Raw genomic sequence first — 14,449 nt, 5'->3', positions numbered from 1 at the left:
GAAAGTCTCTTTTCCCCTATACTTCAACATTTTGTTAGGATGCACACTGAATGCCTGGAATCTCTTTCGAAAAAGAAAAGTTATCTTGTTAAAGGAATAATATTCCCTGGGATAAGGCCCAGCACTGATGGGCCTTTAATCTCCCCATAAAGAGATTAAAGAAAGGCAACCAAAGCAAAGTAAAAGGGGACACACATAACTACCAAACTCATGGATTCTACTGCCATTATTCCACATAAAATGTTATCTTTTGTCTAGGAGAAAGTTAGTCTTACATTTAACTGGTGTCTAAACTCCATTTCCTATTTTGTTACTGCTTCCCTGGGTGGCCATGCAAAATACATTTAGTCTTTTGTGCTTTGGTTTTAACAATTATAAAATTATTTTATAACCTTTATAATGGATTTTTTTGATAGTTATCTATTGCTGCATAACAAATTGCACCCAACTTAGAGGCTAAAAACAACAACATTTATCAGGTTGCAATTTCTATGAATACATGTCTATAGAATCCAGATATGACTTGTTTGGTAACTTTGTCTCCAAGTAACTCAAAAGGCTACAGTGTCTGCTGGGGTGCCATTTTATCTGAAGGTTCACCTGAGAGAGAATCTATGTCTAAACTTACTCATGTGGTTGCTGGCATGATTCAATTCCTTCCAGGCTATTAGATTGAGGGCCTTACTTCTTTGCTACCTGTTGACTGGTGGGGCCACTTTCAGTTCCATGCCATGTGGGTTTCTTCATAGGGCCTGTGTGACAGCTGGGCAAATGAGAGAGTAAGGCAGGCTTGCAAGACAAAAGCCACTGTCTATTTACACTCTGATCTCAAAGGTGACATCCTGTTACCTTTGTCATGCTTTATTCATGAGAGGCAAATTTCTGGGTCCAGCCATACTCCAGGGGAAGGGATCTCACATGGCTGTGATCACAGAGGACAGAGATTATTAGGCCATCTTGGAGGCTGCTTTCCATAGACTTAGTCACAGTCAGTCAGCCTGAGGGATCACAGGGAACCATGAAGCTAGGCCAGAAGAAGTCTCTGAAATTTCACCTTTTCTCTTAACTAGGACAGCATTTATTCATTCATTCAAAACTACATTAAAACAATTTTTTTCATTCACTCATTTGGAAATATTTACTGTATACTTGTTATATACAAGGGAGTGCTTCAAAAAGGCCAAAGAAGTAAACAATTCGGGTAGCATAAGGTATTTAAAAAAAAAAGATTTTATTTATTTATTCATGAGAAACACAGAGTGAGAGGCAGAGACACAGGCAGAAGGAGAAGCAAGCTCCCCACAAGGAGCCTGATGTGGGACTCAATCTTAGGACCCCAGGATCACAACCTGAGCCAAAGGCAGATGCTCAACCACTGAGCTACCCAGATGCTCCATAAAGTACTCTTTGATAGTGAAGTTGTCTTCTTTGTTGAGTGTGAAACTCCATACGGTGACCAGGAGGCATGAAGGCAGAGATGGAGCAGGCGTGCCACCACAGCCCCAGCCGCTGTTCCATCAGTAGAATTCTTGGAAAAATTTCTGGAATGGGAAAGATATTGTCTGCCTGCCTTTTATGATATTCAGGGAAGCTTTATAAGCAATCCATAGCACTCTTCTTGGGTAAACACAAGGTGCCGTCCTGTTATGGACTCTTTCTGTGGGGCCCAAATGGTGGGCTGTGGTTCTAGTGCACTGGGAAGTGGGGAGAATGATCTCTGGCACCGTCTCCCACTGCCCAGCACTGTTCCTTGAATTACAATGTTATCTAAGTCCAGACTTCTTACTTGACTTCTGTGTGTATCCGTCTGGTCTTCCCAACTAGGTAATTTGCACATAAAACCAATTTAGGGAGAACAAAACTAGGATTGTTAGTTGAAGGGCTTCTAGGGGCACAATTTTACTTATATGTGACCTCTTTTGGATTCTTTTCTTCCTGGAAAAGAATCTGGCTCTCCTGGGGTTTTAGCTTGACCTTTCCAGCTCAAATCTTTTTCTTTATGAAAGACATGGATTCCTTTCTGCCAAGCTTTGCCGAAACTCAGCCTGTGCTCCTGCAACAGCCCCCATGTGTGGGGCAACGAGCATCAGGGCCTCCTCTGACAGAAACAAAGAGGGGATATCTCCAGCCAGAGAGCCCACAGCCCCTTCCAGAAGCACAAACGTAGGCTCACTCTTTTGTCTTTGCTTTTGGTGCTTTTCACAGTTTTTCTATTTAAACACAAGGACCTACATCTACTATGATAGCAGTAGGTATTTTAATGCTCAAATATCTTTATCCACTTTGGGAATGTGTTTCCTGTTTTGACTTGTTCTCTAAATATATATAATTTTTAAATTATAGGTTTACGTCAGAAGGACAATTTAGTCAAATATAACTTTCTTCGCAAAACATGTCCTGGTTGCAGCACATAAACTGTGGAATGTGAGCAGCCTCGGAGAATGCACGAATCAAGTTATCCTCTCCCCTACTCCCCTGCTCCAACGTTTTAAGAACACATCTCTTCTCTTTTTTGAAGCAACAAACTCTATAAAAGGGGTTGCTCTTTGAGTAAAGGTAGTAGGCTAAAATCTTAGCTGATGTCACCCAAGTTGGACAAAAACCTAAAGTTTGTCAGAGAGGTAAGAAGTTCCTTTTGCAGGAGGAACTATTATGTCAAGAGTGGTGAACAGGGCACAGGCACTGTACCTACAATCCCTTAGACTATCTGCTTCGAGGGCGCCTGAGTTTCTAAGCAATGGTGGAGAGGACAGGAGACATCCTGGAGATCTGGGCTGTGTTACTCATCGTGTGGGTGTATGTTAATGCAGCCCAAGAGCATTTCTTCTTCTGTATCTCACTCTATTTCTGGAGTGTCCATGTGAAGTCAGAGGAAGAATTTTTGCCTCAGAATCTCAAGTCATAGGTTTTAAAACCAAGGGCATGTGCTTCAGATCGGAAAATAACAAAAATAACTGGAATGGATTGTTTCCTAAAGGTTAAATCAAAATAAGAATACTTAAATAGGTTGATCAGAACACAGAAGGATAGACTTTCGCTATGTCATAGGTTGGGTTTCCTGGAAACAGATTCCAAGATGGAGATTTGTGCACAAATGGTTTATTTGGGGGAGTGCACCAGAGAACAATACCTGGAAGAGACAGAGGGAAACAGAACTTGACCAAGGGGAGAGCTGGGCTCCCACGTAGTAAAAACAGAGGACTCAGCCACCACCACAGGGAGCATGGAAGCTGGGTGGCAGTTTAGAAACAAACTGGGCTTAAGGGTCAGATCCTATAATCCCTTCTGCACCTTCTTCCCTCCCTTTGCCATTGGGCTGTTCTAATGACAGGGGGAAAGGGGAGACCTCTTGGGAAACACAGCTCCTTTTATGCTGTGGATAAGTCCCTGAGAGGAGCTTGGCTGTGGGCCGATGGCAGCCCGAACACCCAGCTGCTGAGGGAGGGATTATCTCCCTCCAGGATGGGCAATGGGGCAGCGCTCTATTTTCAACTGAGAAAAATGGAGTCTGACAAAAATCTGGGACTTGAAACAGAAAAAATAAAAAGGTAAATATTTATATAACATTATATATTGTATTGTGTAATACAGTTGTTATATAATATATAATATTTAATTATTGCATATAATATTAAGAGGCCAATGTATGTAAACTAAATAGAAGTAAAGAAGAGTTAATTCACAAGTGGGTAGGAAGGAACCAGAAAATCCAGCAATGTAGCTTCCTAGTTAAACATTAGCAGATGCCATTCCATCCCCTTCAATCAAAGGAGAACTTTAATAGTGGGATGTTGTTCACAATGTGGATAAAGAGGGTAATTTCTGAATAATGCATTCATGTGCCCTTCGAAGCAATATCCTACAGGAGGGTGCTTCTTTTTGCACTTGAATCCCTGCAGGTGTCGCAGGTGTCATCTGGGATCTGCATCCCAGATGCAGGTGACACAACAGTGGCCTCAGGATGGTTTGCAGACAGACGTCACGAGCATCTGACCAATGGCATGAGTACGCACATTTACCCTCAGAATTTCCAGTATTTGAAGTGATTTGTGCCAAACAATTAGAAACAGGATAACATCAGCAATAAGAATGTTAAAGTCTGTGTCACTGGGCAGAAAGCTTCTGGATGTGTTAAAGTTTTGACTCTCAGTAATTGCAGACAATTAGACTCAGAACTCTTGTATTATATTAGTAAATCAGTAAATCACAAGACCTGTACAGGATGAAGAAGCAGAAGAAGCCAATGAGTGCTGTGGATCAAAGAAGATGGGGGAGGGTGTCCAGATCCAGGTAACCCGAGCACTATTGGAAGTGGTCCCTGGGAAGGAAGTGCATGGAAAGTATACATTGGCAGCTCTGATTTAGCTATTGCCATTTTACCTTATATAACCTGTATACTGTACAGTTTATTTCATAGAGGACATGCAATTTTTTTCAATAAATCTCTTAGTGTTTTTCCTAGACTACCAAATCAAAAGAATCTTTTGGTACAAGAGGGCTAAAGAGTAGGTAGGTTCACCCAGCATTTGCTGTCACTCTCCTGGCACCCCACTGGCAAAACCAGAAAAGCAACATCCTTTAGAAAATGCTTCTCTGCATAAGGCACTTGTGGGTGTGCCAATCGCCTATAGTGTACTATTTTCATGTACCCCCTCTGAAGGAAAAAGAAAAATAGGACTGTGTGCTGGAAGCAATTGTCATTCGTATTCAGCTGATAAAAGCCCTGGGAAGTTTCTCTGATCCCAACCTGATGCAGGATCTTGTTTCATTTCTTTTCCTGAAAATGTGTTTGTACATCAGGCTATAAGCTGCAAAATAAAATACACTTTAGCGTTGCAAATCAATTCCACAGTGACAAGTATTCTTAGAAAAGGGAGTGTTTTTACTAAGGGATCAAAAATCAAAACTTTCTGTGATGCCTGGGTGGCTCAGTGGGTGAGCATCTGCCTTCGGCTCAGGTCATGATCCCAGGGTCCTAGGATCGAGTCCCACATCAGGATTCTCGCAGGGAGCCTGTTTCTCCCTCTGCCTGTGTCTCTGCCTCTCTCTCTCTCTGCGTCTCTCATGAATAAATAAATAAATAAAATCTTAAAAAAAAAAAAAAACTGTCTTAGAGGCAAGAAAAAAATGCAAGAGCACGAACTCTCAGCCACTCTCTTTGGATGCCAGTTTTCCTAATATTCTCCCTCACGGACGCCTCCTGCCCCTGTGCGTGGCACAGGAGGGGCCAGCCAACTGGACCTGAACAGACTAGGAGGGCGACTACATTTCAATAACAAGGTGACATTAGAATAGATGTTTCTCTGGGTTCCAGCTCAACTACTTGCTCTCTGATGTCCCCTGGTATCCTGTGCCCGTCCCTTGAAAGGGATGCCATTGCTGGCCTCGAGCTCCATGTAGGGATGAAATAAAAATGAAAACTGGAAAAAGATTCTGTAAATTGCAGAGCTCGATGCAGAATGTGAGATGTCATGATACACTCTTATCTTCATTTCCAGGGATGTCTGCTGAATGAGTCGTGGGGGACATTAAAATATTTAAAAATCACACGGAGGAGGAAAGAGGTGAGAAGGTCCCTTCAGCCCCTTGGGATAAGCCCCATCGCTCCACATCTCGTCCTCGACTTAGCACTTGTAGGCATAAGGTAGGATAGTTAAATGTTGGAGCCGGTGGCCGGTGTTCCAACACTTTGGCCCATTGTGATTCTCCCTGGAGATCCTATTGCCAGCTTTCTGTTTCACACACAGATCGTGACCTGGAATGGGGAGACCAGGGGCCTACCTGCTGGCTCTCTCCCCGTCCCTCCAGCAGGCAGCTGGCAGAAGGCAGCTGGGCGCCGAGGAAGGGCTGAAGGGGAGCAGGCCGGCCCTCCCCATGAAAATCCACACTGTAATTTGGGTTCTCTTGAGCTTTGAGGCAGGAGATCTAGTCCCATTATTTTGTGGGCAGGCCGGAATTCCAGGAAGCAGAGAAGGAGAAGGAATTCTCTACAAGTTTTCAGCTCTGATCCCAGAACAAAGGGGGAGAACTCTCACTTTGAAATATCTATACCTCTTTACTCCTGATGTTTCGCATTCACAAAAATTAGCCGTTCACAAACTTCTCTTCCCAGAATCGCTTAAATGCAAAAGCAATTATTCTTAGCTCCACACCACTTGTGTTTTAGGCCAGCAAGGCAGTCTTAGAGGTGTCAGAGCTAGAGACAAAGATTTCTGATCTGTCAAAGAGAGAGGCACGACCAGTTCTCTTGGAGTCCCCCCTCCTCCAGAGCGCCTCTGCCCTGCCTAAAGTAACATCATTCTTCTCAACTGGGTGAACCCCAGAAGAGTCCAAGCCTTAAGGTCATGTCCTGGGTTCTAATCTAGCTCTGCTGTGGTGGTGAACTCTAGACTACTTCTCTTTGGCTTGGTTTCCTTGGTAATAGAGAGTGCTAAGTTAGATTGCAAAAGCAGTTCTCAAACTTGGTTGCCCATGAAAATCACCTGGGGGAGTTTTAAAAATTCCTGATGCCTGGCACTTCCCTGACCAATTAACACAGAAGATCTGGGGTGGAACTGGGGCAACAGGAGTTTTTATAACTCCCCAAGTGATTTCGATGCTCAGCCACTGGAACACTACTGGTTTAGAAGGTCAGCGGTTCTCCACGCTGGTTGTGCATGAGAATCACCCAAGGAACTTTAAAAATATAGAGCACAGAGTCCCACCCTCACGTAATTACCCTAGAAATCTCCGGGGCTGGTCTCAGCTATGGTTTGCTTTCAACAATTCCCAAAAGATTCTAATGTATAGCTAGGTACACAGACATCCAGGTGAGATGATCTACAGGGATGCTCCTTGATCCAAGGTTCTAAGCTTCCATGGGTCTGCACTTAGGGACTTGAAGCATGTGTACCACCTTCTCAGGACACTAGCTGCTCCAATTGTTCTTAGCAGCTGCCAAGTTAAGCAACTCTGTCTGCCTCCGAGGAACAAGATGAGTTTCTCCTCCCACATCTTGAGTCTTCATTCTGAGTCTTAGACAATCAGGAAGGACCCTCCCCCTTAATCTACAATCAATCCATACAAAGGTCACCCTTGACTTGATCTCAGCTCCATCATAACAGTACAGTTCAGGGTTCCTAATTTTGTTGGTAACACCAACCCCTTTGAGAACCTCATGAAGGCTATAAATCCTCTTGTAAGAAAAACTCACTTCTGCATTTGCACATCAAATGGAGCATGCCATTTTAATGGGCCTCTGAGCCCCTGTTGTAAAGAAAATTCTACTTTATTTCACCAAAATATAAAAGTAAAAAAAAAAAATCATAACGCAGGCAAGCAGAAATTACAACATAGTAGGAGAAGCTAGGATGGAGCATTGAGTCCTGAGTTCTTATCCTGGTTCTACCTCGAACCAGTTGACACTTAGGAGTCACTTTGCCTCAGCTTATCTATATGTCCAGTTAAGAATTATAACACCTGCTCTACCATGTTTCTGACTTACCTTCCACTGTCATAAAGAACTGGCATCTTCCTCACATATGTACATTCTGCCCCAACTATCTTTGGGAACATAGCACCGAAGTGTGTTTATTTGTTAACTTATTCTGAGTGCCTGTGTTGACCAAGAGGCCATGGAGATCACAGTATGTAAGGTCCTTGGAGACTGGAAGAGACTGGGTGAAGAGATTACATGCAATGTCCTTCTACTTGGAGTATGGCTTGAATCTGACCTCGGGAGGGACAAGTGGAGAGCTCATGAATCCACCACGCACCAGCCACAGTCCTTGGTGGGGAAAGGCTGGAACTGGAACCAGATGTCTGAGAAGCAATCTCCCAGACTTCACAGTAACTGCCAAGTTGGCCACGGATTTGGCAGAAACTATCTGCCTGGTGAGTGCCAAGTGGTTTGGAGAGAGCAGGAGCGCGGCCTGGCGTCTGAGCACAGGCATCCGGGAGGATCTATGTTCCCAGTCTCACAGGCTACTCAGGCCGTTAGAGCTCTAACCTGACAAGTGTGCCAATCAGTCCCTGCCAGGAGGGTGGGTTCCATGTAATATGGAGGGGCTCCATATTTACTTCCTTAGCCAGAGAGATTGGGATTGTTCTACCATTACCTTGGGGTGGAGGTTGGCCTTGATAGGAGAGCAAGTGCAGAGACTGTGCCCTTGGTCAATACCCCCCATGCCCCGTCCTGCCCCCAGCCCATCGTCTCTGACTTCCAGACAATCCTTATGGAAGCACAAGACGGATGAGAGAGGAAGGTAGTCGTTTCTGTCTTGGGCTCTAACCTCTGCTCAGTGTACTCATTTAGAGACAAAAGAGAAGTCCACAATGCCCCCGAGAGCTCTTCCTCTTGAACAGTATGGAGGACACAACACAAGAAGCCTGCAACCAGAGGTGGTGATGTGTGTGCATATAGTGAGACTATCTGGAGATTCTTGGAGAGCCTGAGACATTCTCACAGTGCTCCTGGGGGACAGAGGGGGAGCCAGGAGTACAAACAGCATAGAGTTCTGATAGAACTCTGTCTGTCACATAAAATGTGAAGCATGCGGACACACACACATGCATAAGCACAAAACCCCTCCGCTTCTCTCCTTCTTTCTCTCTATAGAGAGCCGGGAAAAGCTGACTGCAGGCTCGGCTCTAGAGCTGCTAAGGGAGTACTTTTGCTTTCCTCGGCCACATACCACATCTGCATTTGCCTCCCGGCTAAACTGGGCTGTCCCTCAGCTGCCCTATCACCGCGGAAGGTCCCCACCCCCACCCTCAGGAATTGGGGAAATCTCCAGGGGATGGGGAGGGAGTGGTCCAGGGAAGCAGCAAACCAGTCTCCAAGAGTTATACCCCAGAGTGGTGCTTCCACTCCTGGGACCCTTGGCAGGGCTGACAGCTGAGGGCTGGTGGCTTGTTACAATCACGGGCAAGCGAGGTGTGGGGGAGCTAGAGCTTCTCACCCTCCATCCTCAGATACTCCGGGTTTCCAGGGATGACACCTGTGCTCTCCCATCCCTCCAGCACATACTTTCTTCTTGTGTTGTTCTATCAGAAAGGAATAACCCCTGGCAACGTGTGGTGAAAGCAGAGCAATGTGGTTTTCTTTTTATTTCCCTGCAATTCCTTCATTACTGCTCCTAGACTATTTTGCAACTACTGTTTCCAGCTGGGAGAGAGGAATATACACAAGCAGTATATTTTTAAAAATATTTACTTCATTGAAAATAAAGATAGGTATCTCATAGCTTCTTCCCATAAACCAAGTGATTTGTGTCTCCATGTCGGGGCATCTCTTGCTGTCTCGATAGCTCTGACGGATGGGTTTCTACTGCAGATTCTTTTGGACTTTTGACACCATTTGTTGGAGAGAAGATTTCATGCTCCGCACATTAAGTATTTTCCACAGTACATCTGAATCAGGGTGAGAAGACAGACTATCGTCGGTGAGCATTTTGGGAGATGGATCTTACCCCTGGAAAGTGGCTTTGATATTTTCTGCCTTGATGGTTTGGCAAAGTCTCAACGGGACCGCCAGCCAGAGAAGGCCAAGGAGAACCACTTTCAGACTCAAGAACTCACAGGCTTTCTTGTTTGCCGCAACACAAGCCCGCAACTCTGTTCTGATGAGGTGATGTACATGGTCCCCCTTGATGGTGACATTGCATCCAGTGTTCTTTGCAGACCTAGGAAGATACTGAACAAAGCTCTCACATGCTCCACTATTGAGGAAGCTGCCATGCGGGATTGCTCCTCTTCACTCCTGCTGTGGTGAGGTGACTTCTCTGAGATCCCCCTCCCTTTGGAGGCCACTGTGCTTCATTTCTGTATCAGCCCAAGTCCTGCCAGGAGCAGGTAAGCACACTACTTAGAACTCTTGGAAATTGGGATGCCTGTGTGGCTCGGTGGTTGAGCATCTGCCTTTGGCTCAGGTGATGATCCCAGGGTCCTTCTGCCTATGCCTCTGCCTCTCTCTGTGTCTCTCATAAATAAAAAAAATCTTAAAAAAACAAAACCAAACAAAACAAAACTCTTGGGTATTAAGAAGAGAGATACGGGAGAGATATGCCAGTCCGATGCTAAGGCAGAGGACCTGAGGCAAGAAGTTGAAATGCTTTACACTCAGAGCCTTGAGGAGGGCCCCTCAGAGCTGGAACTCTGACCCGGAGGACAGGATGCCATCCAGCTGGAGAAGCTGTTGCTCGGCGATTGCAAGCGGCTGTTGGTACCTGGAAAACTGCAAGCTGAGCTCCACCACTGATCTCGGAAGGGACAGCGAACACCCCTGCCCTGCCAAAAGCAAGGTTCCTGGCGGACCCAGGAGGGAACAGGAAGCCAGGGAATGAAAGGGTCCTTCCTTCCTCTGCACATCTCTCTGCAGCGCCTCCTACTGGCAGTGCCTGGCGGGCTAAAGCAGGGCCGGTAGAAACAACCTTTGCAGCATCAAAGGCAGAGAATTGAGGCTGAGAGACAATAGTTGAATTAACTAGTACACTTAGCTAGGTCTCCACTGACCTGCTCTCCCCCATTTCCCTGAGCCACCATTATAAGCTGTAGACCTGGTCCCTTTCATTTCCTTGAAATGGCTATGCTCAGGTGCAAAGTGGATTTGGTGATCCCTCATATTTAAGGGATGCGAGCATCTGACCCAGGGTTTTTCAACCTCAGCTCTATTGATATTCGGGGCTGGATAATTCTGTGTGGCAAGGGGCTGTTCTGTGCATTGTGGAATGTTGGGCAGCATCTCTGGACTCTACCCTGTAGATGCTCATGACATGCCCCCACTCCTATCCCCAGTCAACCAAAACTGACAACCCAAACTGCTTCCAGGCATTGCCTATGGACCTTGGGGAGCAAAATCTTCACCAGTTGAGAATCACTGTTCTAACGTCCCTCACCATTGCTGTCCTGAGTCTTCTGGTGTAAGAATCAGAATAGCAAGGACACCTGTGCATTGGGGTATTCCTTTACAGTTCTCAGAGAGCTTCTTCTGCTTTTCCTTACATTTAAATAGCCCCCAAGGAGGGACACATATTATTGTGTCTACTTCACAGACAAGTCGACTATGATTTGGAAAGGTTAACTGACTGCCCTAGAAAACTCTATCAAGGCAGAAGCTACACTCTTCTGACAGCCCTCATTGTCAAATTTTTGGAGGGAATGGGGGGGGGGGTGGACAGCTGACTGGCAGAGAAGAGAATGCCCCCTTCCCCAAGTTACCAATAATGTTCCTTTTATTTTTCTTTTAAAGTGTCCAGCTGTTGCCAGGAATACCATATAAAACAGCTTTATGAAGTGAACACAGGCCCCAGCAGCTTATACAAGCTGGCTCCATCAAGGGCACCAGTGTTTCTAATTAATGCTGGGGTCCAGCGTTCCATGCAAGCCCTACCTGCTCCCTCTCCCTTAGGTTCTGACTTTTGGCTAACCTGCACGGGGGCCCTTGTGCCTATGACTAATAAACACTCCTGACATTTCTCACCAGGTCTGGGAGGGCAGAAATAAAAGTCATGTCCAACTAACTGTGTTCCAGCCTGAACGTGGCCCATTCAGAGCAGGCACCGAAGAGAAAGTTGTCCTGTCCAGCAGCACTAGCAAGCAAATGCCTCTCCATGGTTGGGCTTCCTGATTTTGGATATGCTCGGCACCAGGTGCGGTCACCCTGTGGCCTTTGGGGGACAGCAGAAGGTGTCTCCTCACCACCCAATAGAAAAATCATTCTCAGAATTTCAGCAGACCCCTTCACAGCCTTCCCCACATGAGAGATTTCTGGTGCTCTTAAAGGCCAAGGATGAGAATTACATCATTAGACAGGACAAAACAAGAACAGGTGTGAGTTTCTGCACACACACACGTGCACACGTGTGTGTGTGCATGTGTGTACGTGTTTACCCAAGACGTCTCATGTGGGGGCTGATGGAAACCAAGACACTTTAGCAACTTCTTGACTAATTGATTAATTAGAATAACAGGGCATTAGAGCTCAGATAAAAAAAAAAAAGAAACAAAGATCATTTTGCCTGACCTTCTCTTTACTAGTGAAATTAAGATCCAGTGACACTAGGTGACAACTTAAAGCACACCATCCACAGCCAATTGGAAATGCTCTGAACTCAGACTCCCCAGGCAGTTTCTTTCCTCATCCCCACACCAACCCTTCCCAGCCACTCTCTACAAGAACTGTGCTCAGGGTTGGCAGCACCAAGATGTGTAGCCTGGCCCCTCTTTCCCAGAAGGAGGAGAGTATTTGGTTAGGGCCTGCAGGTGTCCACTCCTATCCCTTGTCTTGTCCCTCTTCCACCAATGTGGATAGTGTTCATTCCAGAAGATCAGATCCTGGCCACTGGGAGAGGCTGGCTCTTAAGTGAGAAATCATAAATTGTAATACAGTTCTTGTGTTCCTAGTAGAGAAAAGAGCCACGAAAAATACCTAGCTGTGTTATACAAATACTTAGAAATATTCAGATAAGTTACTATATTTCCTCCTAGTTACTGACATTGAACATTTTTAAATAAAATCTAAATCTGGATCTTTGCAGCTCAGAATTCATAATTATATAGGAAATTCTGTTTTGGCAAGGACTGTGTTGTAATTTTTTTGAATTTCCCATGGCACTTAGCATAATTCTAGAATGGCAATGGAACTAGTATTCAATTGACACTTGTTAGTTAAATTGTAGTGATGTAAAAATAAAGATGCTTACTCTTTAAATGGCAAGTTGACATCTAGGGTCAGGTCTTTCCAAAACAATAAAGGAATTTTTCTTGTCTCTTTGTGATTATTACAGCACACCAAGGGGGTGACCCCTCTGAAGTAGTGGGCATGTTTTAGGTTGACAAGACAGTTGTGACCTATAAGGGATGTTGGTTTATATGAAGTGTTTCAATGATTCTGCAAGACAATAAGAGCACTTGGTTTGGAGTTCACTTCCTAACTGTGCAACCCAAGGATACTTATTAGACATTTCTAAAAAGAGAGTAATCAAATCAGTATTCACATCCAAGGCTCTTGTGAGTTAAAATCAAGGGAGATAATGTAAAGCATCATGCAAACTGTAGAGTACTGTATAAGAGGTAGTTGTTATTAATGTGGGACTCGAGTTAAACCATCCAAATTAAGGGTAGTGGACTCCCCCTGCATTTGAGGAGGTGTCCCAAAGCCATTTGAGCATACGAGTATTCAGGCATGATGTAGTCACATGGTGACAGCTCTGAGTGCTTGGATTTAGGAGGTGCCTCAGTGCAAAACAAACTTCCTAACTCAAATATAAATTTTAGTTAATGAAATCATAAAGAGTAGGGACTAACTAGCTACTGGTATGTCTGGAATCATGAAATATTCTCAGAAGTTTGCTTATGAGGAAACCAACTTTCAACAACAAAGAAGCAATTTGTTTAAAAATGAAACAAAAGTATGAAATATGGAAAAAAATAATTGTGCAAATTCCTAGCTCCCCAGAATTAACCACCTTTATTTTTCCTATTTGTTTCCAGGCTTTTTTATGATTTAAAAAAAATATTAAAACATAATAGCAGAGGGTGCTACACAGTGAAGGCAAAGATCATGTACATAGTACATTTTACACATATAAAGTAAGGGAAATATTAGGCCACATAGGACATCCTAGTTTTCTGGACGAAGAACGATGGGTCAAGATTCTGTGCTCAAAGGTCAGCCTACGAAAGTGTCAGGAGCACCTTTGAGGAGCGCTTCCACAGCCAGCAGCCCTGCAGACTCATGCAAGCCCTGATGAGGTGGGGTCCACCAACGTGGGGACTCTCCATTGAGTAGCTTCTCTGCAGCATGTTTGGCTTGCCTCACTACTTGCTAGGAAGTAAGTACTTGAGTACTTGGTTTGAGTACCACAAGTACTCTGAGAGTACTGAGGGATCTGTTTTAATACTTGCCCTCCTTCCTGCTTCACTTCCTCACAAGTTTGGCCAACACAGAGGTCCTTTGTGACCAGGAACCTGTATTTATCGAGTGCCTGAGTCCAGGGATGTTGGTTTATATGAAGTGTTTCAATGATCCTGCAAGACAATGAGAGCACTTGGTTTGGAGTTCACTTCCCTGCTGCCTGGAATCAATGGTGGTGAACTGGGCCCCTCTGCCCAGCTGCAGCCAGGGGAGAAGAGGGGCCCCAACAGGAGAGCAGGGTGTGCCTGGGCTTCTGGTGGTTCTGCTGGAGCCGTCTCCATGTTTCACTTGCAAGAGACTCTCAGAACCAGAAACACCTTCCAAAGCCTCAGGTGCTTGCTTGCTTCCCCACCTCCTGGCTGCCTGGCATTGATGGTTCTGCTTTGCTGTACTGAGCAAAGATACGTAGCTGCTAAAGTGTGACCTAGTTGTTGAGACTCTGTCCTGCTTGCTTGGAAAGAAAGCAGGATAAACAAACTTAGAAAAATAACCCAGAGAGTACATTATGGCTAAAACCAAGATAAAGTCTAAGACATTGAGTTAGAAACAATCTCT

General features: G+C 45.0%; 1 long non-coding RNA gene across 2 annotated transcripts; it reads left to right on the top strand.

Moving 5' to 3' along the window:
* Nucleotides 1–3,083: 3,083 nt before the first annotated feature.
* On the top strand, nt 3,084–12,694 carry LOC112670387 (uncharacterized). 2 transcript variants are annotated; one of them, XR_003142934.3, is made up of 4 exons: nt 3,084–3,548; nt 5,499–5,564; nt 9,314–9,831; nt 11,462–12,694. It is a non-coding gene; the product is annotated as an uncharacterized LOC112670387 (long non-coding RNA). The 2 variants fall into 2 exon arrangements; XR_003142933.3 differs by having other exon boundaries at nt 9,314–12,694.
* The last annotated feature ends 1,755 nt before the right edge of the window (nt 12,695–14,449 follow it).

This window comes from Canis lupus, chromosome 2 (genome assembly GCF_003254725.2).
Source record: "Canis lupus dingo isolate Sandy chromosome 2, ASM325472v2, whole genome shotgun sequence".
In the NCBI taxonomy this organism is placed as follows: domain Eukaryota; kingdom Metazoa; phylum Chordata; class Mammalia; order Carnivora; family Canidae; genus Canis; species Canis lupus.
The sequence above is the reverse complement of the archived record's forward strand: the minus strand, read 5'-3'. Positions and strand labels throughout refer to the sequence as shown.